Source organism: Gracilinanus agilis, chromosome 1 (assembly GCF_016433145.1).
Source record: "Gracilinanus agilis isolate LMUSP501 chromosome 1, AgileGrace, whole genome shotgun sequence".
NCBI classification, from domain to species: Eukaryota; Metazoa; Chordata; class Mammalia; order Didelphimorphia; family Didelphidae; genus Gracilinanus; species Gracilinanus agilis.
The window spans coordinates 577,356,202-577,377,816 of record NC_058130.1 but is presented as its reverse complement, the minus strand read 5'-3'; the positions used below and the strand labels follow the sequence as shown (position 1 = coordinate 577,377,816).

At 35.0% G+C, this 21,615-nt stretch overlaps 1 pseudogene; it reads right to left on the bottom strand.

The window, feature by feature from the left end:
• Positions 1-599: 599 nt before the first annotated feature.
• LOC123254352 lies at positions 600-6,524 on the bottom strand (annotated as a pseudogene).
• Between the last annotated feature and the right edge of the window lie 15,091 nt (positions 6,525-21,615).

The following is a 21,615-nucleotide window of genomic DNA, read 5'->3' as shown; positions in this document are numbered from 1 at the left end:
AGTCTGTAAATGAAGTTTGCAACTAAACACAAGAACATATTACACTCACCTCTGCTAACTACCCTCATTTGATTTATAAAGAAGTTATTACTTCCCTCCCATGACTACCAGGAGATGATGCATTTTTTCCAATTATTGTATTAAATAAAATACATCTGCATTTAGGTATCTTGAATTTTGTGGCAGAAAGTTAGAGGAAACAATTCAATTGAATTTAATCATTATGTAATAAGCATCAACTGACATTAAGCTTGTAGACCACATAACCTATCCTCAAGTAATTTGTCCCAAGATCACACACATAGTAATGGAAATAAATTGTAAGATATACAATTTTGTAAACCTCAATAGTTAGCATATCCATTTAGAGATTGCTGGCACTTGGTGCAACAGGTAATTATTGGAAACTTTATTTTCCATGTATAGTTATTGGTCACAGTTTCCAGGTAGAAATGAGCACCTATGGCCAGTCATAAAGTAATAGAGGCTCTGGTTGCAGTTCCAAGGCAGGGAAGAATTCTAGTGCTTGTGGCTGAAGGGGACCAGGGAACCTCTGTGGCTCAAGATGTAAGCACAGACCAATTGAGAAAGGATTGCAGTTATTCCCTGACCACACCATTTTGAAAACATGGAAAACTTGCAGACTCCCAGAAAATAGCCTGAGGATTGGGACAGTGCCTCCCCATGATGAGCAAAGTCCAACTTTAACATAAAGTTCAAAATCAAGAAGTAGGTTGGAAAATGAGCAAGTAATAAAAACAAAATCAAAAACAAAAATAAGAAATTGAGCATAAAAATCTACTATAATGGCAGAGAAAGCCAAGGTCTAAATTCAGAAGATGAAAACTGTGATAATGAAATTAAATCTACCTTGGACATTTTTAGATTTAATCACTGTGTTAGTTAAAATCACTTGGGGTTCTGTTTCAAAATGTTGAGCCTCAAGATATGAGGAAACAATATAAAAAAACAAAAAAACCTAAAAGTGAAACTCAAAGAAAAATGTGAATTAGAGTCAGGCTCCACATGAATTCCAAGAGGAGTTTTGTTTTTTAAGACTTAAAATCAAATAAAAGTTTGAAGAAAAAAATTAGGAAAACAAATTGAGAGTGATACAAGAAAATAATGAAATAAGAGTCAACAGCTTGGTAAAGAAAATACAAAGAATGGGAAAAGATTTTCAAAAATTCACTGAAGAAAATATATTCATAAAAATGTAGAACTCATCAATTAGAAAATGTTCAGAAGCTCGCTGAAAAAAAAATGATTCCTCAGAAATTTGAATTGGACAAGTGGAAGCTAATGGCTTCATGAGACATCAAGAAACAATCAAACAGAATATTAAAAATGAAAAATAAGTAGAAGAAAATATGAAATTTCTCATTGGGAAAATGATTAACCTGAAGGAAAGATAATTGGATTATTCAAGTCAGATCAGAGAGATGACTCAGTAGATTGAAAACCAGATCTAGAAATGGGTGATCCTAGGTTCAGATCTGGCCTCAAAAATCTTCCTTGTTGTATGTTTCTGAGCAAGTCTCTTGACCCCTACTGCCTAGGCCTTATCTCCTTTCTGCCTTGGACCACAGTATGGATTATAAGACAAAAGGTAATTAAAAACAATTATTTAACTCCCTGAATTTATTTCTTTATTGGAAGGAAAAAATGAGAACCTGGGAACAATATTTCAAGAAATTATCAAGGAAAATTGGTGACATACTAGAATCAGGGTAAAATAGAAATTGAAAAAATCCACTGATGATCTCTAGAAAAAGTGTTATGTTTGTAATAACAGGGATATTGGGAAGCTGATGGTCTGGCTAGGGCCAGGTGCCTGCAACACACTCTCCTTCCCCACACACAGGCTTGAGTGAGTGGGGAGGGGCAAGTGCTCCTTGCTCTCAAACCCCTCCTACTCAGCAGTTGGTTTTCAGTTGAATATGGATGCAGGGCAATGACTTCTGACAAGGCTCAGCAAAACTAATCTCTAATGATGTTCTCCTCAACTTATATTCCCACAGGTCTGATTGAGGAACTGAGTAGAAGCTTGATATCTTGATGTTAAGGACTGAGAAGGAACAGAATTCTTAGGCTGGCAACTGACAGGAATCAAGCTTAATGGCTGTAGTGAGTATACCAAAATAATACCCAGGCATTGCTATCAAAGATGAAGCTTATATTGATAAAAGAAAGAAGTAGAAGGCAAGAGGGGGTAATTAGGATTTGGATAAGAACTGGAAAATCCTGAACTGTCAGGTTGAAGCTGCCCCTTTCCCCCAGGAGGGAGTGGCAGACCTTTAGCTAACTTTCCCTCAAAGCTAAGAGTAAATACTTCTAATATCTAAATAACTAAATAATTATTATATTGATGCTGGAAAGGTTTAATCCTACTAGACAGGCAAACTCCTGAGTAGAAACCACAATGGCTTTTGCCACTATGGCCTCCCAGGTGAACCCCAAATCAGGAACAGCAAGCAGAAAGATCTGTTCCCCTCAACCCCCAGAAATCAACTGTTTAACTCTCTACTAACTGCCCCCTCACCCAAAGTTCTCCAGGGGGGTCCCCTGGAATTCTGGGAGAGGCTTGACCTTGTATTTTGCAGGAATTCCACCCTGCCATTTTCTATATTACAAAGACACTGAAATGAAATATCCTAGGAATATTTTAGACATATCCTATGGCCCTCAGGTGAAGAAAAAAAATTTGGCAAGGAGTCCAAAAGAAATAATTCAAATATAATGAAGCCACAGTCAGCATAATACAGGATTTGACCACTTCTATTATAACAAATCAGAGGGCCAGAAAACTTATGTTATAGAGGGCAAAAGAGAGAAGATTACAATCAAGAATTACATACCCAGAATTCTGTATTAAAATGGTGGCAGAGTAAAAAGCAGCTGCTTAACCTCTCCTAACCCACACATACAGGACTCCTCAAGAGGACATAAAAACAAATCCAAACTAATGAAGGGACTCTACAACAGGGCACAACATTGAAGGTACATGGGATTTGGGCATTTCATTGCTATAAGGGGGTGAAATAGCTCTCACTAAAGAGTGAGCTGAGCAACCCCATACTCCCCCCACCACCTACAGTGCCAAAGCCAGCGCAAAAGAGTAAGAGCAAGTTTGGAGCATTCATTAAGTTCTTGGCAGCTCACCAGGGCCTGCTCCTGCAAGCAGCAAGACTTAAGACCCCAAGAAGCTAAAGAAACAGACCTTGAGCTCAGGCTCCAAAGCAGGTGTGGATTCAGGCTCAGACTCAGGCGGGGACGTGGACACTGAGCACAGGTGTGGACCTTGGGTAGGGACCTAGGGAATTGATAAGAAAATTGAAGAACAAAATCTAACAGCTAGAAAAAAGGATAGTCCGAATCAAAAAGGAAAATCAAAAGGTTATAGCAGAATACCAGTCTCTAAAGACCAGAATTGGGCAAGTAGAAGCCAATGATCTCTCAAGACAGCAATAACAAATAAAACAAAGTCAAAAGACTGATAAAATAGAAGGAAACATGAAATACCTCACTGAGAAATTGACAGATCAAGAAAACAGGTCTAGAAGAGACAATTTGAGAATCATTCGTCTTCCTGAAAAAGCAGAAATTAATAGAAATTTGGACTCCATACTAAAAGAAATTATTCAGCAAAACTGCCCTGAATTTCTACAAGAAGGCAATATAGACATTGAAAGAATAAATAGATCACCCTCTACACTAAACCCTGAAAAGACAACCCCCAGGAATATAATAGCCAAATTCAAGAGCTTCCAAGTAAAAGAAAAAAATTTTACAAGAAGCCAGAAAGCAACAATTCAGATATCAAGGAGCACCAATCAGGATCACCGAGGATCTGGCAACCTCCACACTAAGAGACCTCAAGGCTTGGAATATGATATTCAGAAAGGCAAGAGAACTAGGTCTACAACCAAGGATCACCTAACCATGAAAACTGACTATATACTTCAAGGGGAAAGTATGGGCATTCAACAAGATAGAAGATTTCCAAGTATTTGCACAGAAAAGACCAGGACTAAATGCAAAGTTTGATATCCAACCACAAAAACCAAGAGAAACATGAAAAGGTAAATGAGAAACAGAGGGGAAAGAAAGAAAACTCTTATGTTTAAAATTGCCTCTTTAAGGGCTTTAATAAGATCAAATTATTTGTATTCTTATATGGAGAAATGTTGGTTGTAATCTTCAAAGATTGTATTCACTATTATAGTAATTAGAAGAATTATTCACAGGGAGAGGTTGGAGCACTAAATGGTCTAACATGAGAAAAGAGTGGGGAAGAGGGGGATGAATAGTAGATGGCACCAAGAGAAACTTGAATGAATAAAAAAATGGGATATACTATATCACACAAAGAGGGCATTGGAAGGGGAGGGGATGAATATTATTATAAGAAGTAGAGGAAGAGAGCATTAAGAGGTAATATTTAAACCTTACTCTCAGCAGAATTAACCCTGAGAGGGAAGAGTAGCTATATCCATTGGGATATAGAATTATATCTAACCCTACTGAGAAAGTCAGAAAGCATTAACCAAGGGGAGCAGGGGAGTGGGGAGGTCAAAAAAGGGAAGGGAGCAGAGGGGGGAGGGAATTCATTAGGCCTTAAAAATAAAAAGGGGGAATAATAAGGGAGGGGGTGAAAGGGAAATAAATCAAGGGAGGGGGCAATTCTGAGGGATTTATGAGCAATGTCACACCATCCACCACCATCTGGAACTGTTCTACTTCTTGAGAAGCCCAGTCATCATTAGAGATGTCAAAGATACTACTCACAGCTGCTGTGTCAACACCCTAGTCTCTCTTTTCTGTAGCCTCAGCTTCTTCAACACTTCCCTAAACTTCTTATGCTTGCCCAGGTAGGGAAGTATGATGTGGACACCAATTTGTAGGTCCTTGCCAAAGTTGGAGGGGCATAGAAGAATATAGCCCAGGTGAGGGTTCCACATGAATTCTTAGTTCTTGGTCTTGAAAAGGGTTTCAATCTGAGTGAGCCCCATGCAGAAACATGTGAACACATCCTTCATGTTATCCTACTTCTGCATGGAGATAACCCTCAGGTGATCTTCCTCATTGATCCATACCAAGAGGGTCTTGTTATTGTGCTAAAGCCTGTGTCATCCAGCCAGTTTCAGATTCAAGGAGGAGTGGGGATATAGACTTGTTAAAGAGAAAGTGGTCATCAATTAGCTGCTGCTGCTCCTTCTCAGTCATGTTGTTCAAAGCATAGTACTTACCATTCAGGTCACATGCTAGACTGGCCAGATCTTCCACAGAGAGTTTCTCTATGGCATGGAGCTCTTCTCAGCTACAATGCGGGGGCAGGCAGAATCCCTGGATGATTTGGTCAGTTCAAAAACAAGAACTCAGCACATTTTTATGGTCCAGATCATCACCACCTTGCATATTGTCAGCATTGTGATCAGTCTTATGCTCATCTATGAGAGCTATGCTGTTGGTCCCAGACAATTGGATCAAAAAGTTCCTTGAACACATCATAGCTCTCTTCATCTCTGGCCAGACAGCCCACAGTCATGATGAATGGGTGTCTTACATTGTCCACACTGGTTTGGATACCATCATCCTGGGTGAAACCATTGTGTGTGACCTTATCCTGGAGTTTTTCATAGATCCCTGGGGCTAGCACCTTAGGCATGTGGTTGCTGTGTGAGTGAGCAAAGGTTGACTATTCGTACTCAGTGGCATAGTGGGACTTCAGCATGTTGTGGCTATTAGAAAACTGCATGATGGTGGGAGGCAAGGCGGCTTTGGGAGTTGCAGAAAGATGTGAGGATCAGAGGATGTTGCTGCAAGTTGTATGCTGCTGCTATGTTCCCAGGCCACCTTCACCAGAGCTCAGTCACCAAATCCCCAAAATTCTTAATAAAAATACCAGTACTACATAGGAAATATGCCATTCAAACAAAAACATCAAGAAAGGCATTAGAAAGTATATAGGAAAGAAAAATAATAATGGATTCAACAAGGTTAAACTGTTTTATTCTTACATTAGAGGATAATACTTGTAATTCATACAAACTTTATTACTATTAGGATAATTAGAAGGCATATACACAAAAAAAGGATGTGGGAAGGAATTAACTATACTGGGATATAATCCAAAAATGATTAAGAGATAAGAAAGATGATTACACGGGGAGAAGAGAGAAGGGAGACATTGAGTGGGGTAAATTATCTAAGAAAAAGGCATGAAAGAGTTATTTTAATGAGAAGAAGATTAAGGGAGATGACAGGCAATGCTTGAACCTTATTTTCATCTGATTTGTCTCAGAACAGGAATAACAAACTCAAATGGATGTAAAAATCCATCTAACCATATAGGTAATTAAAAAGGAATGGGGGGTAAGGGGACAGGGTAATAATAGGGAAGATGGATTTGGGGAGAATGTGCTCATTATTAAATTAGGAGGAACAGAATGAAGGGAGAGAGAAAAAGAAGAATAAACATGTAAAATAAATGTGAATTGGATGAAATTATCCATAAAATGGAAGTGGATAGCAAAATGGATCAAAAACCAGAATCCAAATTATTCTGTCCATATGAAAAATATTCAAAGCAGGGAGACAAAGATAGATTAAAGCCAGAAGGTAGAAGCAGAATCTATTATGTTGAAGTGAAAAAAGAAAAGTGGTAATCCTGGTCAAAGACAAAGATGAAACAAAACTAAATCTAATTTAAAAGGAATTACAGATGAGGAAATTATATAATGTTAAAAGGTACCAAAGATAATGAAGTAATAGCAATACTAAGCATATATGCACCAAATGGCATAGTATCCAGATTTTTAAAGATGATAATAGACATTAAAACTATACTAGCTGGGGAGCTCAACTTTCCTCTTTCAGAATATGTGTATGAAAACCCCTACCCCCTTACATGAGGATTAGATTTTATTGTATTGTTAGCAGTAGTTTTTAGATAATCATAGTTACAATTCCAAGATAGTTAGCATAGGTTATGACTTTAATAGGCCTTTTGTGATTATTTTAGTATATGTTCTAAGGTTTTAAATTTAAATAGATACTGGCTTTAGCATAATTAATCATTGTTAGCATAGGCCTCAGTTTGGGTTCTTAGCCTTAAAATTGCTCTATCACATATTCTCAGCAACTATGGTTTTCAACTTGCAATCTAGTATATGTCACCAGGCTTGATTTTGGGTCCAAAGCCTGATATCACTCAGCACCAAACACTAGTCATCATTTACATCATCAGGCTTAGAAGACAGGGCTCAGATTTCCCCAATCCCCTTTTTCTCTCAAGTGACTTCTTGTACCAATGAGAAGGACTTCCTAGTTGCCTCAACCAATGAACATTGCTTCTGCATGCTTCTATTTTTAGATGAGTATAACTATTGCCTTCGGATTACTTTTGTACTGGTATATAAGTTGTCTTATTCATTGGGGTATAAAAAAGTCCCTCACAGTGCTCTGGGATTTTTTGTCTTGATCAGAAGTCTGGCTTTATTGGGAGATAGATAGGCTTTCTCTCAATAAGTCTATTTCTTTTGACTTGGAGGTTCTGTTTCTGTTATTTGATTTTTTTTGCTAAGAAAATGTTTCCCACAAATCAGATAAATCTATTAAAATTAGAAGGAAGTTAAAGAGATGAATGTAAATTTAGAAAGATTAGATATGATATAACTCTGGAGAAAAATTAATGTGGATAGAAATAATATGCCTTCCTCTCAAAAATACATCGCACATAAAAATTGACTATGTATTGGGGCATAAAACTTCACAAACAAATGAAGAAATGCAGAAATATCAAATGTGATTAGCAATTGAATTTTCATTCAATTGCAAATAAATGCAATTGAAATTGCATTCAATAAAGGGCCATTGAAAGAAAGACTAGAAATTAATTGGAAAGTAAATAATCTAATATTAAAAAATAAGTGGGTCAAAGAACAGATCATAAAAAACTATTGGTAATTTCATTGAAGGGAATGATGACAACTAGATAACACAAAGATTTAGTCAAGACACTACTTAGGGGAAATTTTAGATTTCTAAATATCTCAATAAATTAAAGAAAAAATAATTCAATGAATTGAGCAATCAACTAAAATAGTTAGAAAAAGAACAAATTAAAAACATGATTTAAATCCCAAATGGGCAAAATTGGGACTTTTTGATTCTGGAGCCAAGGTGGCAGTGTAGAAGCAAGGAAGATCAAAACCACTATGAAAATCTTTTCCAACCAATCTTAAAATAATGTCACAAAATGAAGACAGGAATGAAAGAATCAATAAAGAGTCAGAGTGTAACAACTTTAAAGAAGAGAAAAACCTAAAAAGGTAGGCAGTGAATATCTGGGGCCCTGGAGTAAGAGGGGAGCACAGACAACAGAAGGCTACAGCAAGGAATGAGGAGCAAGCCAATAGCAAGCCACATACCCTCACCACACATTTGCTTTGTCAGGTTCTAAATCTGAGCCTAAGCCAAAATCCAAACCCTGAAACCCCGTGTAAGAGAGAAAAGGGTAATATTTAAAGGTGTGGTCACCAAGGAACTGAATAAATACCAATTCCTAAAATGATTTTAGTAATTCATCTACAAAATATAGGAGATAGTGGAAGTAGAGAGATGAGAAGAGAGTAGAGTAAGAGATCTAACTTAATGAACTAGATTTGTTTTCAAGTCTGGGCTTTACTCTGGCAGGGCTCCAGAGGCTCAGTTAAAAGTAAATTAACAGGGGCAGCTGGGTAGCTCAGTGGAGTGAGATTCAGGCCTAGAGACAGGAGGTCCCTAGGTTCAAACCCGGCCTCAGCCACTTCCCAGCTGTGTGACCCTGGGCAAGTCACTTGACCCCCATTGCCCACCCTTACCAATCTTCCACCTATGAGACAATACACCGAAGTACAAGGGTTTAAAATAAACAAAAAAAAACAAAACAAAAAAAAAGTAAATTAACAAGTGCTCCATGGTACAGACACAGGAGACAATGAAACCAAAGCAAACACTCAAAGTTCAAAGGAAAAATATGAATTGGACGCAGATTTTTGGAAGAGCTCAAAAAGGACTTGCAAAACTATTTAAAGGAGAGGCAGAAGAAAAACAGGGAAGAGAAATGAAAGCAATGCAAGAAGAAATGAAGAAGGAGACTCAAATATTGATGGAGGAGAATCAGGCCTTAAAAATTAAAATTGAGTAACTAGAAGCTGATGATTTCATGAAACATCAAGAAACAATGAAACAAAATCAAAAGAAGTAAAAAAAACTACAGAACACATAAAATATCTCTTTGAAGACACAGCTAGCCTGGAAAATAGATCCAAGAGACAATTTAAGAATTATTGGAATACTTGCAAGCCATGATTAAAAAAAAAAACTTAGACAAAGAAAACTGGCCAGATATTATTGAAAAAGAAAATGAAATAGACAGTGAATGAATCCCACTGATCAACACCAGAATGTAATCCTCAAAGGACAACTTCCAAAAATATAATAACACATTTGAGGCAGGGTGACAAACATAGAGTAATATTAAAGACTGGAGCACAACCATGCATCATCTAAAGTAAGAAAAGGAGGATCTCTGACAAACCTAAAGCAAAAATTTATTTGATTAAAAGAGATAAGGAAGGAAAGCACATCATGCTAAAATGTACTGTAAACAATGAAGTAATATCAGTTCTAAACATATATATTCCAAATGGCATAGCATCCAGATTTTTAAAGGAAAAATTAAAGAAGTTTAAAGAAGAAAGATAGTAAAACTATATTACTTGGGGACCTCAACCTTCCCCTATCAGAACCAGATGAATTGAAACTAAAAATAAATAAGAAGTAAGGGAAGTGAAGAGAATTTTAGAAAAAAATAGAGATAATAGATATCTTGAGAAATTTGAATAGGGATAAAAAGGAATATACCTTATTTTCAGCAACACGTGATACATAGACAAAGATTAATGATGTAATACAGTATAAAATATCACAAACAAGTGCAGAAAAACAGAAATAATAAATGCAAGTTTTTCAGATCATAATACGATAAAAATTAAAATTAGTAAGGGTCCATGGAGAGGTAAATTAAAAATTTATTGGCAATGAAATAATCTAATTCTTCAGAACTGGTAGGTTAAAGAACAAATCATTGAAATGATTAATGATTTCATAGAAGAGAATGAGAATGAGGAGACAACATTTCAAAAAATGCTAAAGCATTTCTCAAGGGAACATTTATATTCCTGAGTGCCTATATCAACTATAGAAAAAGGAGATTAATGAATTGAGTAGGCAACTACTTAAAAAAAAAAGAAAAAGAACAAATTAAAATCCCTCAGGTAAAAAATAAATTGGAAATCCTGAAAAGCAAAGGAAAATTAATAAAATTGAAAGTTAATGAACTATTGGACTAATATATAAGACAAAGAGTTTGTTTTTAGAAAAAAAATAAAATACATAAAGTTTTGATTAATCAAATTAAAAAAAGAGAAGAGAATCAAATTATCAGTGTCAAAAATGAAAAAGAGGATTTCACCTCTAGTGAAGAGGAAAATTAAGACAATTATTAGGACCTATTTTGCCCAATTATATGACAATATGTATGATAATCTAGGTGAAATGGATGATTAACAAAAATGTAAATTGTCTAGATTAACAAAAGAGGATATCGAATGCTTAAATAATCCCATTTCAGATAAAATAAGTAATTTTTTAAGTATATAGAGAACATCTGTCAAATTTATGATAATATGTCATTCTGCAATTGAAAAATGGTCAAAAGATATGAATATACAACTTTGAGATGAAAACAAAGCTATCAATAAGCATATGAAAAAAATGTTATAAATTCCTTTTGTTTATAGAAATGAAAATTAAGGAAATTCTGAAGTACCACCTCATACCTATCAGTTTGGCCCCAATATGATACTAAAGGAAAGTGATAAATGTTGGAATGGATGTGGCAAAATTCAAACAATAATGTACTGCTGGTGGAATTGAAACTCTACTCCAATAACACCATGACTAGGTCTTTATATGAAAGTGATTAAAAAAAGAGTGGGGATCAGGGCCTAGTTTAAGAAAAATAATTATACTTACTCTTTTTGTAGTGGTAAAGAATTTGTCACATTGTTTTGTTTGTAAAAATACTTTTCAATTTAATGTAAGGAAAATTATATATTGTACATTTTGTAATTTTTTCTAACTCTTGCTTGGTTTTAAAATCTTTCCTTTTCCAGAGATCTGACAAGTATATTATTTTATGTTCACCTAATTAACTTAAAGTTTTCTTCTTTATATTCAAGCCATTCACCCATTCTGAATTTATCTTGGTATAGGGTGTGTAATGTTGATCTAAACTTAATCTCTCCCATATTGTTTTCTAATTTTCCCAGCAGTTTTTGTCAAATAGTGAATTTTTGTCCCAAAAGCTGGACTTTTTGGGTTTATCATAGACTGTCTTGCTGAGGTTATTTACCCCAAGTCTATGCCATTGATCCTCCCTTCTGTTTCTTAGCCAGTACAATATTGTTTTGATGACCACTGCTTTATAGTAAAATTTAACATCTGGTAGTTGTAGGCTGCCTTCCTTCAAGGTTTTATCCCATTATTTCTCTTCATATTCTTGATCTTTTGTTCTTCTAAATGAACTTTGTTATAATTTTTTTCTAATTCAGTAAAAAAGTTTCTTGGTAGTTTGATACGTATGGCACTAAATAAGTAAATTAATTTGGGTAGAGAGGTCATTTTTATTATGTTAGCTCATCCAATTTTATGAGCAATCAATGTTTTTCCAATTGTTAAGATCAAGTTTTAATTGTTTGGAAAGTGTGTTGTATTTGTGTTAGTACAATTCCTGTGTTTGTTTTGGTAGATAGATTCCTAAGTATTTTATATTGTCTAGTGTGATTTTAAATGGAATTTCTCTTTCTACCTCTTCCTGCAGAGATGTATTGAAATATGTAGAAATGCTGATGACTTATGTTCATTTACTTTGGATCCTGCAACTTTACAAAAGTTGTTGATTATTTCCACTAGCTTTTTAGTTGATTCTCTAGGATGTTTTAAGTAGACCATCATATCACCTGCAAAGAGTGATAGCTTAGTTTACTCATTGCCTATTTTAATACCTTCAATTTCTTTTTCTTCGCTAATTGCTATTGCTAGTGTTTCTAGTACAATGTTAAATGATAGAGGTGATAATGGGCATCCTTATTTCACTCCTGATCTTATTGGGAATGCTTCAAATTTTCATTATTGTAGATGATGCTTGTTGATGGTTTAAGGTATACACTGTTTATACATTTTAGGAAAGGCCATTCTATTCCTATTCTTTTTAGTTTTCTCAATATAAATGGGCATTATATTTTGTCAAAGGCTTTTTCAGCATCTATTGAATTAATCATACAATTTTTGTTTGTTAGCTTGTTGATATGGTTAATCATGTGAATTTTCCTAATATTGAACCATCCTTGCATTCCTGGTATAAATCCCAACTGATCATAATGAATAACCATCTTGATAACTTGCTGGAGTCTTTTTTCTTGTATCCTATTAAAGATTTTTGCATTTATGTTCATTAAGGAAATTGGTCTGTAGTTTTGTTTTCTGTTTTTGTTCTACCTGGCTTTGGGATTGGAACAATATTTATGTCATGAAAGGAATTTGGTAGAACTCCTTTGTTCATTATGTCAAATAATTTGTATAATATTGGGATTAGTTGTTCTTTGAATGTTTGATAGAATTCACTTCTTAATCCATTTGCTCCTGGGGATTTTTTCTTAGGGAGTTCAATTTCTCTTTCTGATACGGGATTATTTAAGTATTCTATTTCTTCTGCTGTTTATCTAGGAAATTTATATTTTTGTATATATTCATCCATATCAACTACATAAGTGATGGGCAAACTATGCCCCCACATCTAGCAAGTGGCCAGTAGCACTTCCCTAATCATTAGGGAATTGCTTAAGTCAGTGATGGGCAAACTACGGCCCACGGGCCAAATTCGTGGGTGTAGTTTGCCCATCTCTAATCTAGATTGTTATATTTATTGCCATATAATTGAGCAAAATATCTTTTAATGATTGCCTTAATTTCCTCTTCATTAGAGGTGAGGTCTCCTTTTTCATCTTTGATACTGTTAATTTGGTTTTCTTCTTTCCTTTTTTTAAATTAGACTGACCAATACTTTTTTAATTTTATTTGTTTTTTGAAGGTACCAGCTTCTGGTATTATTTATTAATTCAATAGTTCTTTTGCTTTCTATTTAATTAATTTCTCCTTTAATTTTTATGATCTCTAATTAAATTTTCATCTGGGAATTTTTAATTTGTTCCCTTTCTATTTTTTATTTGCATTCACAGTTCTTTGATCTTTGCCGTCCTTAATTTGTTTATACATGCATTCAAAGATATATCTTTTCCCCTGAGTACTGCTTTGGCTGCAGCCCACATATTTTGGTTGGATGTCTCATCATAGTCATTCTCTCCTATAAAATTGTTAATTGTTTCTATGATTTTTTTCTTTAACTAACTGATTTTGGAGAATCATATTATTTAGTTTACATTTAATTTTTGATTGTACACTTACTCATTATTTTTATTGCATTATGATCTGAGAAGTTTGCATTCATTATTTCTGCTCTTCTGCATTTGTTTGCCATGTTTCTTTGCCCTAGTACAAGGTCAATTTTAGAGAATGTACCATATCCTGCTGAAAAAAAATGTGTATTCCTTTTTGTCCCTATTTATTTTTTTCCACATATTGATTAACTTAATTTTTCTAGGATTTAATTCACCTTTCTTACCTCTTTCTTATTTATATTTGGTTTGATTTATCTAGATCTGATAGGGGAAGGTTTAGATCTCCTCTGAGTATTATTTTACTATTTATTTCCTCCTTGAGCTCTGCCAGTTTCTCATTTAGAAATTTAGATGCTATACCATTTGGTGCATGCATGTTTAGTACTGATATTTCTTCATTGTCTATACTACCTTTTTTCAGGATGTAATTACCTTCTTTATCTCTTTTAAACTAGATCTATTTTTACTTTGGCTTTATCAGAAATCATGATTGCAACTCCTACCTTCTTTTTCTCAGTTGAAGCCCAATAGATTTTGTTCCAATCTTTTATTTTTACTCTATATATGTTTATCTGCTTCATGTGTGTTTCTTATAGACAACATATGGTAGGATTTTGTTTTCTAATCCACTCTGATATTTGTTTCCATTTTATGGGCAAGTTCATCCTATTAATATTCAGAGTTATAATTATCAACTCTGTGTTCCCCAACATATTGATTCCCTCTCGTCATCCTGCCCCTTCTTCTTTCACTATTTCCTTCTATACCAGTGTTTTGTTTTCAATCAGTCCCCGTAGTCCTCTCTCTTATTGTATTTTCCTTTCTCTCCCCTCCCTTCTTATTTCTGTCTTATTATTCTTTAGGTTCTTTTTAAAACTACCCCCTCACTTTGACTCCCTAATATTGCTTCCCTCCCCACCAGTCCTTTTGTTACACTTCTACTTCTCTATAGGGTGTGAATCAATTCTCTGTCCCAATGTATCTGATTGCATTTAAGTCTTTAAATTAATTTTGATGCACTTACAAATTAAGTATTTCCTCTCTCCAAACTCTTTACCCTCCCAGTGTTTTTGGCCCTCTCCTCTGCTCCCCCCATATGCTTCTTTATGGAATATATAATTACTCCATTTTGTCTCTTTTCCCATTTCTCTTAATATTAACTTCTTTTTAAATCTCTAGCTTTATATATATTTATCTTGACATTTCATCCTATACATTTTGTCACCATTCCCTCTGAGTATACTTCTTCTAGCTACCCTGATGATAATAACAATTTTTAAAAGTTACCAATATTATCTTTTCTTATAGGGATACAAATCATTTGTACTTATTGGGTCCCTTAAAGAAATGGTTATTTTTGTTTGTTTGTTTTTTTCCCCTCTCTTAATTACCTTTAGGTGATTCAAGAGAGTTCTGTGTTGGTGCAGCAAATTCTTTGGTTAAGTTCATTTTTTTTCCTTATGAATGCTTGGAAGTCTTCAATTTTGTTGAATGACCATACTTTACCCTGTAAGAATATAGTCAGTTTTGCTGGATAGTTGGTTCTTGGTTGTAGATCCAGTTCCCTTGCTTTCTGGAATGTTATATTCCATACCTTCAGGTCCTTCAATATAGATACAGCAAGATCCTGTGTTTTTCTAACTGTGGTTCCCTGGTATCTGAATGACTTCTTCCTAGCAGCATGTAATACTTTTTTTTTCCTTTTTCTAGTAATTTTTTGAATTTGACTATAATGTTCCTGGAATTTGTCAGTTGCAGATTAAATGTAGGAGGTGATCTGTGGATTCTTTCAAATTTCACTATTCCCTCTTGCTCGACAATGTGGGGACAGTTTTCTTGGATAATTTCCTGTAGAATGATATCCAGTTTTTTTCTTTTGTCATGATGTTCCAGTAGACCAATAATCCTTAAATTGTCTCTCCAAGATCTGTTTTCCAGATCTTTGGTTGAATCAGTGAGGTGTTTCATATTTTTCTCAATTCTTTCATTCCTTTGATTTTGTTTTATATATTCTTACTGCCTTATCAAGGCATTTGCTTCTAATTGTTGGATTCTGATTTTTAAAGACTGAATTTCATTCCTGACTTTTTGTTCCTTCTTCCCCTTCTGTTCTGATTTTCTTTGTAGTTCATCTTTCACCTTCTTTGTTTTGTTTTCAAACTGGTAAATTGTGACTTTCAAGATACTATTTTCTTGTTTTAGTTCATGTAATTCTTTTTGTCCAACTGACTTCAGCCTCTCTTGATTTTTTCTTGAGTTCTTGAGTTAATTAAATTTTGAGATCTTCCAAAGCCAGTTCATTGGTATTTCTTTGGTTTTTCTTGGGGTTCCTTGTTCTTCTTCTATTTCATTTGCTCTTAGTTCACTTCCTAGAAAGAAGCTGTCAATTGTAATTTCTTTTTTCTTTTCCTGTTGTTTACTTGTATTTTTTTCCTTTTATCCCTTCTGTGCCTTCTCTGCTCTGCTGGCTGATTAAATTAAGCAGATGGTTTTGATGTGCTTTGATGTAAGATCTTCCCCAGCTGGTAATTGTAAATTGTAACTACTTTCTCTGCTGTCTGTGGGGGATGGAGTTTCCCTGCCCTCTACAGACTTCTTATCTGTCTTACTGATGGGATTAAGCCAGGGATTGATCTATCTGGCTTGATGTTTCCTGAGCCTAAAGCCTTGAGTGAAGTGGGGAGGCAAGACGGAGAGTTTTCACTGTGTTTATGGTGCCCTTTCTGCATTTTTTCCTCTAGCTGCCTCCCTGTGTCTGTGTTCAATGCCCTGACTCCAGTGTCAGCAAGGCTCTTTCTCCCTACTAGTGTGTTTGCCTTCCCAGAGATTCCAGAAGTTTGCTGGAGGCTCTGCCCAGCACATTGGGAGGGTTCCTGGGATTCTCCTCAAACCCAACTGTTTAGGAATTAAGGCCTTTTTTCTTGGTGTACCTCTTGAGCTGTCCAGCAGTAGGATCCCCTAGCTCAGTCCTGTTAGATTTGGTTTTCGTTCTCTTTGCAGAGCTTTGTTTTCTATCTTGGTGAGGAAGGGTATGGAGGTCTGATGTTTTGCTCTGAATAAGCCTCTATCTTCCCTGAATCATGGTAAAGAATTGGAAATTGGAAGGATGTCTCTCAATTGTGGAATTGATGAACAAATTGTGGTATGTGTTTGGTGATGGAATACTATTGTGCTGTAAGAAATGATTAACAGGATGATTTCAGAAAGAATGAAAAGACCTACATGAATTTGTACAGAGTGAAATAGGCAGAAGTAGGAAAACAATAACAATAATATTGTGTAATGATCAACCATGATAGACTTATCTCCTCTCTATGATGCAATGATCCAGGACACTTCTGACGGACTTTTGACAAAGAATGCTATCTACCTCCAGAGAAAGAACTTTCAGAGTTGGAATGTAGATCAAAGCATATGATTTTTCATTTTTATTTATTCAGGTTTTCTTTGGGGTTTTGATTTTATATGACTATTCTTTTACAAAAATTAACACTATGGAAATATGTTTTGCATGATAATATGTGTATAACCCAGACCAAATTTCTTGCTAACTTGGAGTGTGGGGAGGAGGGATAAAAGGGAAGAAGTGACAATTTGACAATTTGAATTATATAACTTTGAAAAACTCAAGTGAAAAATTTTTGTATCTAATTGATAAAATAAAATATCTTCATAATAAAAAATGAAGTAGATAGTGGAATGAATTAAAGACCAGCATCCTACAATATGTTGTTTACTATAAACACATTGAAAACAAATATTGACATAGAGTTAAAATAATGGGTTGGAGCAGAACTTCCTCTGCTTCAGCTGAAGTAAAAAAGGCAGGTGTGGCAGTCATGATTTCAGACAAAACAAAAGCCAAATAGATCTAACTGAAAGATATTAGCAGGAAAAATACATTTTGCTAAAAGTTACCATTGATAATGAAGTAATGACAAATTTTTACAAGTTTTACTTATAAAAAAGTCATTTCTCAAATAAATAGGGAACAGAATGAAATTTCTAAAAATAACTCTTCTCCACTGGTCAAAGGATATGATTAGGCTGTTTTTTAGAACATGAAATAAAAACTATTCATAGGCATATGAAAAATGCTCTAAATTCTTATTGATTAGAGAACTACAAATTAAAACAACCTGAAGCATCAAATTATGCCCATAAGAAATGACAAATGCTAGAGAGGATAAAGAAAAATAGATAAATTAATAATCTATTGCTGGAGTTATGAAGTTGTCCAACTATTCTGGAGAACAATTTGGAATTATGCTCAAAGGACTATAAAACTGTGTATACCATTTAACCCAGCATCGGCACTACTAGGTCTGTACCCCAAAGAGATGAAAAAAAAGGAAAAGCATTTAGATGTAGAAAAATATTCCAAGTAGTTTTTTTTTGTTGTGGCAAAGAATTTGAAATTATATCAGTGATGGTGAACCTTTTAGAGATATAGTGCTAGGCTCCACCCCCCCAAGACAAAATTCCGTGCCCTTTCCTACCACTGAGTGCTGGGTATACCCTGCTTTCCCTTATCCCACACAAGGGAGGTAGGAAATGCTCCCATTGGGCTTCTGGATGGAAGGGTGGGTGAAGTGAGGAATATTCTCAGAAAGTTTAGAAAGGGGATTTGAGTGGTCAGAGTGATCTGCTTCCCTCCAGCTCTGCCTCCTGTGAGCCACCCATACTACACACTGTGAGTTCCCATTGGACTGCTGGGCAAAGAGGTAGGGAAATATGAAAAAATGTCATCAGGTGTAGTGAGGAGAGGGAAGGGAGCAGCTCTGCCCAAGTCCCTTTGCCTTTCTAGTAATGAACTCTGGCAGGGGGATGGCCACATGTCCACAGAGAATACTCAGTGTGCCATCTCTGGAAACCATGCCATAGGTTCACCATCACTGACCTATATGAACTTATGCAAAGTGAAATGAAAATCATGGGGAGATCATTTTTACAGTAACAGAAAGGTTTTAATGATGATAAACTCGGTAACTCTGATCAATTAAATTATCCAAGATAATTCAAAATAACTGAGATTGAAAAAAGTGCTATCCAGCTCCAGAGAGAATTTATGAACTGAGTGCAAACTGAAGTAGGTGCCCCCTTTGATTTTTTTCTAATATGTATAATATGGAAATATATTCTGCATTATTTATCATGTATAATTAATTGATATTACCTTGGCTATTTTGTGGATTGGGGAGGAATAAAAGGGAGGAAGGGAATTTGTAATTTGAAATTTTCTACTGTCAACATTACCCTCCACAGGAACAAAAATAACCTATTTTCAAAGAGAAAGAGCTTTTATTAATTTACATTTCTTTCTAAACCAAAATCCTTCTTCCCAATCCCAATCTACTCCCCCTTATCCCAACAAAAATAGAAACTGTCCTCACATGCCTCTGAATAAAAAATTCATACATATATAAATCAAAAGTAAAAAAAAAACTAAAAAAGAGGAAATCAAAACAAATACAAAAACATAGCCTTTCTACAATTTGCTTTCCCTTCCTTCCCTCTCTTGACACTTTCTCATACTTCATTAAGGGACTTTGCATCTTTGTTGCAGTTTTAATGGAAAGAACTGAAGCCAAGCAGTAAATGGACAATGCTTCAACTAAAAAATCAAAAAGGAAAATATTATATAAATAAATAAATTGAAAAAAATGAGAGCCTTTAAAAAAGTCCTTATCTTCCATTTTAAATCAATACAAAGTATCAGTTCGAAGGCAGAAAATCAGTAAAGGCTAGGCAGTTAGTTAACTCTTTGCAGAGTTAGGATATGTGCTCCTGGTCATACAACTAGGAAGTATCTGAGGCCAGATGTGAACCCAGAACATCCCACCTTTGATCTGGTTCTGTATCCACTGAGTCACTTAGATGCCTCAACAGTTTTCTAAAATGAACTTAAAAACAATTTCAGAGCGGTTAGGAGAAAGAGTTGTATTTCTTAAGGGTATGGTAGATTTAGATTTTTTAAAAAAAATTTCCTTTGATTTGTTTTAGGGAGGTAGTAGGCAAATAATTCTCATTGTAGATCAAGCTTTATTAAAATTAATATTTCATCAAAATAACCGTCGCCAAATTTATTTTCCTAGCAGCATATCAAGGCATTGCCCTCTACCCACCCTCTTTCCCCCTTTTTGACTTTCATTCCACAGTCTACTGCACTGGCAGTGCTCATTAGAGTCTGGGGCAGTGAGGTGGAATGTTGGCACATAATCCTAATGTGTTCCAGGCAAGAAAAAGGATATTATTAATGATGACCTCTCTGGAGTTAAGGGATTATTACAGCTGGTGACAAGTTTTGCACTTGACCTTCATTTTTTCTCCAGAAAGTATTCTTGGCTTACATTGGGTCTTCTGAAGTCCCTGGACTTTATATCTCCTTGTGATCATAATTGCAGCTCTTGAATCTGTATGTGTGAAGCTCTTGAATCTGTATGTGTGATCCTTCATATGAAGCTATATTACTTTAAAATTTAGACATATTCTTTTTCTGAAACTGATCAAAGAGAGAGGGGAAATGCCCTATCTATACAAATATATTTATAGCAGTTCTTATTTTTTTCATGGTAAAGGATTGGAAACAGAGAGGATGCCCATCAATTGGGGAAAGGCTGACAAAGTTATGGTATATGATTGTAAATGATTAATATCGAAATGATGAACAAGATTTCAGAAAAACCTGGAAAGACTTATAAGAACCAATGCAAAGTAAAGTGAATAGAAACAGGAGAGCATATACACACTAAAATTAATATTGAATGCTGATTAACTGTGAATGGTTTAACTATTATCAGCAGTGGCAAAGATCCATGAAAACTCCAAGAGACTCATGATGAAAAATGCTATGCACTGCCTTAGAAGGAACATATGAAGTCTGAATGCAGATTGAGGCAGACAATTTTTCACTTCATTTCCTTCATGATTTTTTCCGCATGTGTGTAATATGTCTTCTTTTACAGCATAATAAATTTGGAAATATATATACACATGTATATGTATATTTCCTGATAGTATATGTATAATCTATATTAGATGGCTTGATAATTTGGGAAGAGAAGAGGAGAGAATTTGGAACACAAAATTTACAAAACAAATGTCAAAAACTGTCTCTACATGTAATTGGGGGAAATACAATAAAATATTATTAGAAAGAGCATAATATAATGAAGTGTAGACATGTAGAAAATAAAATGTAGACATAGGTTTTGTAGTATTTTCCCATCAAAATGCATCTGGAGCTAACTTACTGATAACAACAATGTAGTTAGTGGAATGATTAAATAATTAGTTGATTTTAAGTTTATAAAGTAATACTTTGAATTGCTTTCTACCTTCCATTTGGAAGGAAGGCCACAGGGAAAAAGCTTGGTATATTCCCACTACCACAAAGGAATACCTTCATTAAAATTTTTTTCCTCTCCAATTCTTCTGTTTACTAACTCTTATTCAAACTTGAATTCACCTAATTATTCCATTGCCCTACCCATCCTTTCTAGTACAAGCTATATATTGATTTATTCTCCTTCGCTTACTAGTCAAGCCAGGTAGGTTGGAATACTCATTGCTCAAAATTACCACTTTCATTTAGATCTATGCCCAAAGGCTTTAAAAGACTGCAGGCCCTCTGATCCAGTCATAACACTGCTGGGTTTGTAGCCAAAGGAGGGAATAGGGAAAAATACAAGTACAAAAATATTTATAGCCTTGGTCTTTGTGGTGGCAAAAAATTGGAAACTATGTGGATGTCCATCAAACAGGGAATGGCTGAACAAATTGTGGTATCTGATGGTGATGGAATATTAATGTACTGAAGTGAATGATGAACTGGAGGAATTCCATGTGAACTGGAATGACCTCCAGGAGCTGATTCAGAGCAAAAGGACTAGAACCAGGAGAATGTTGTACACATATTATGTACAATGTACAGTGTGACACATCAAATGTAAAAGACTTTTCTATTAGCAACAATTAAATGATTCAGGACAATCCAGAGGGACTTATGAGATAGAACACTATCCACATTCAGAGAAAGAGCTGTGGGAGC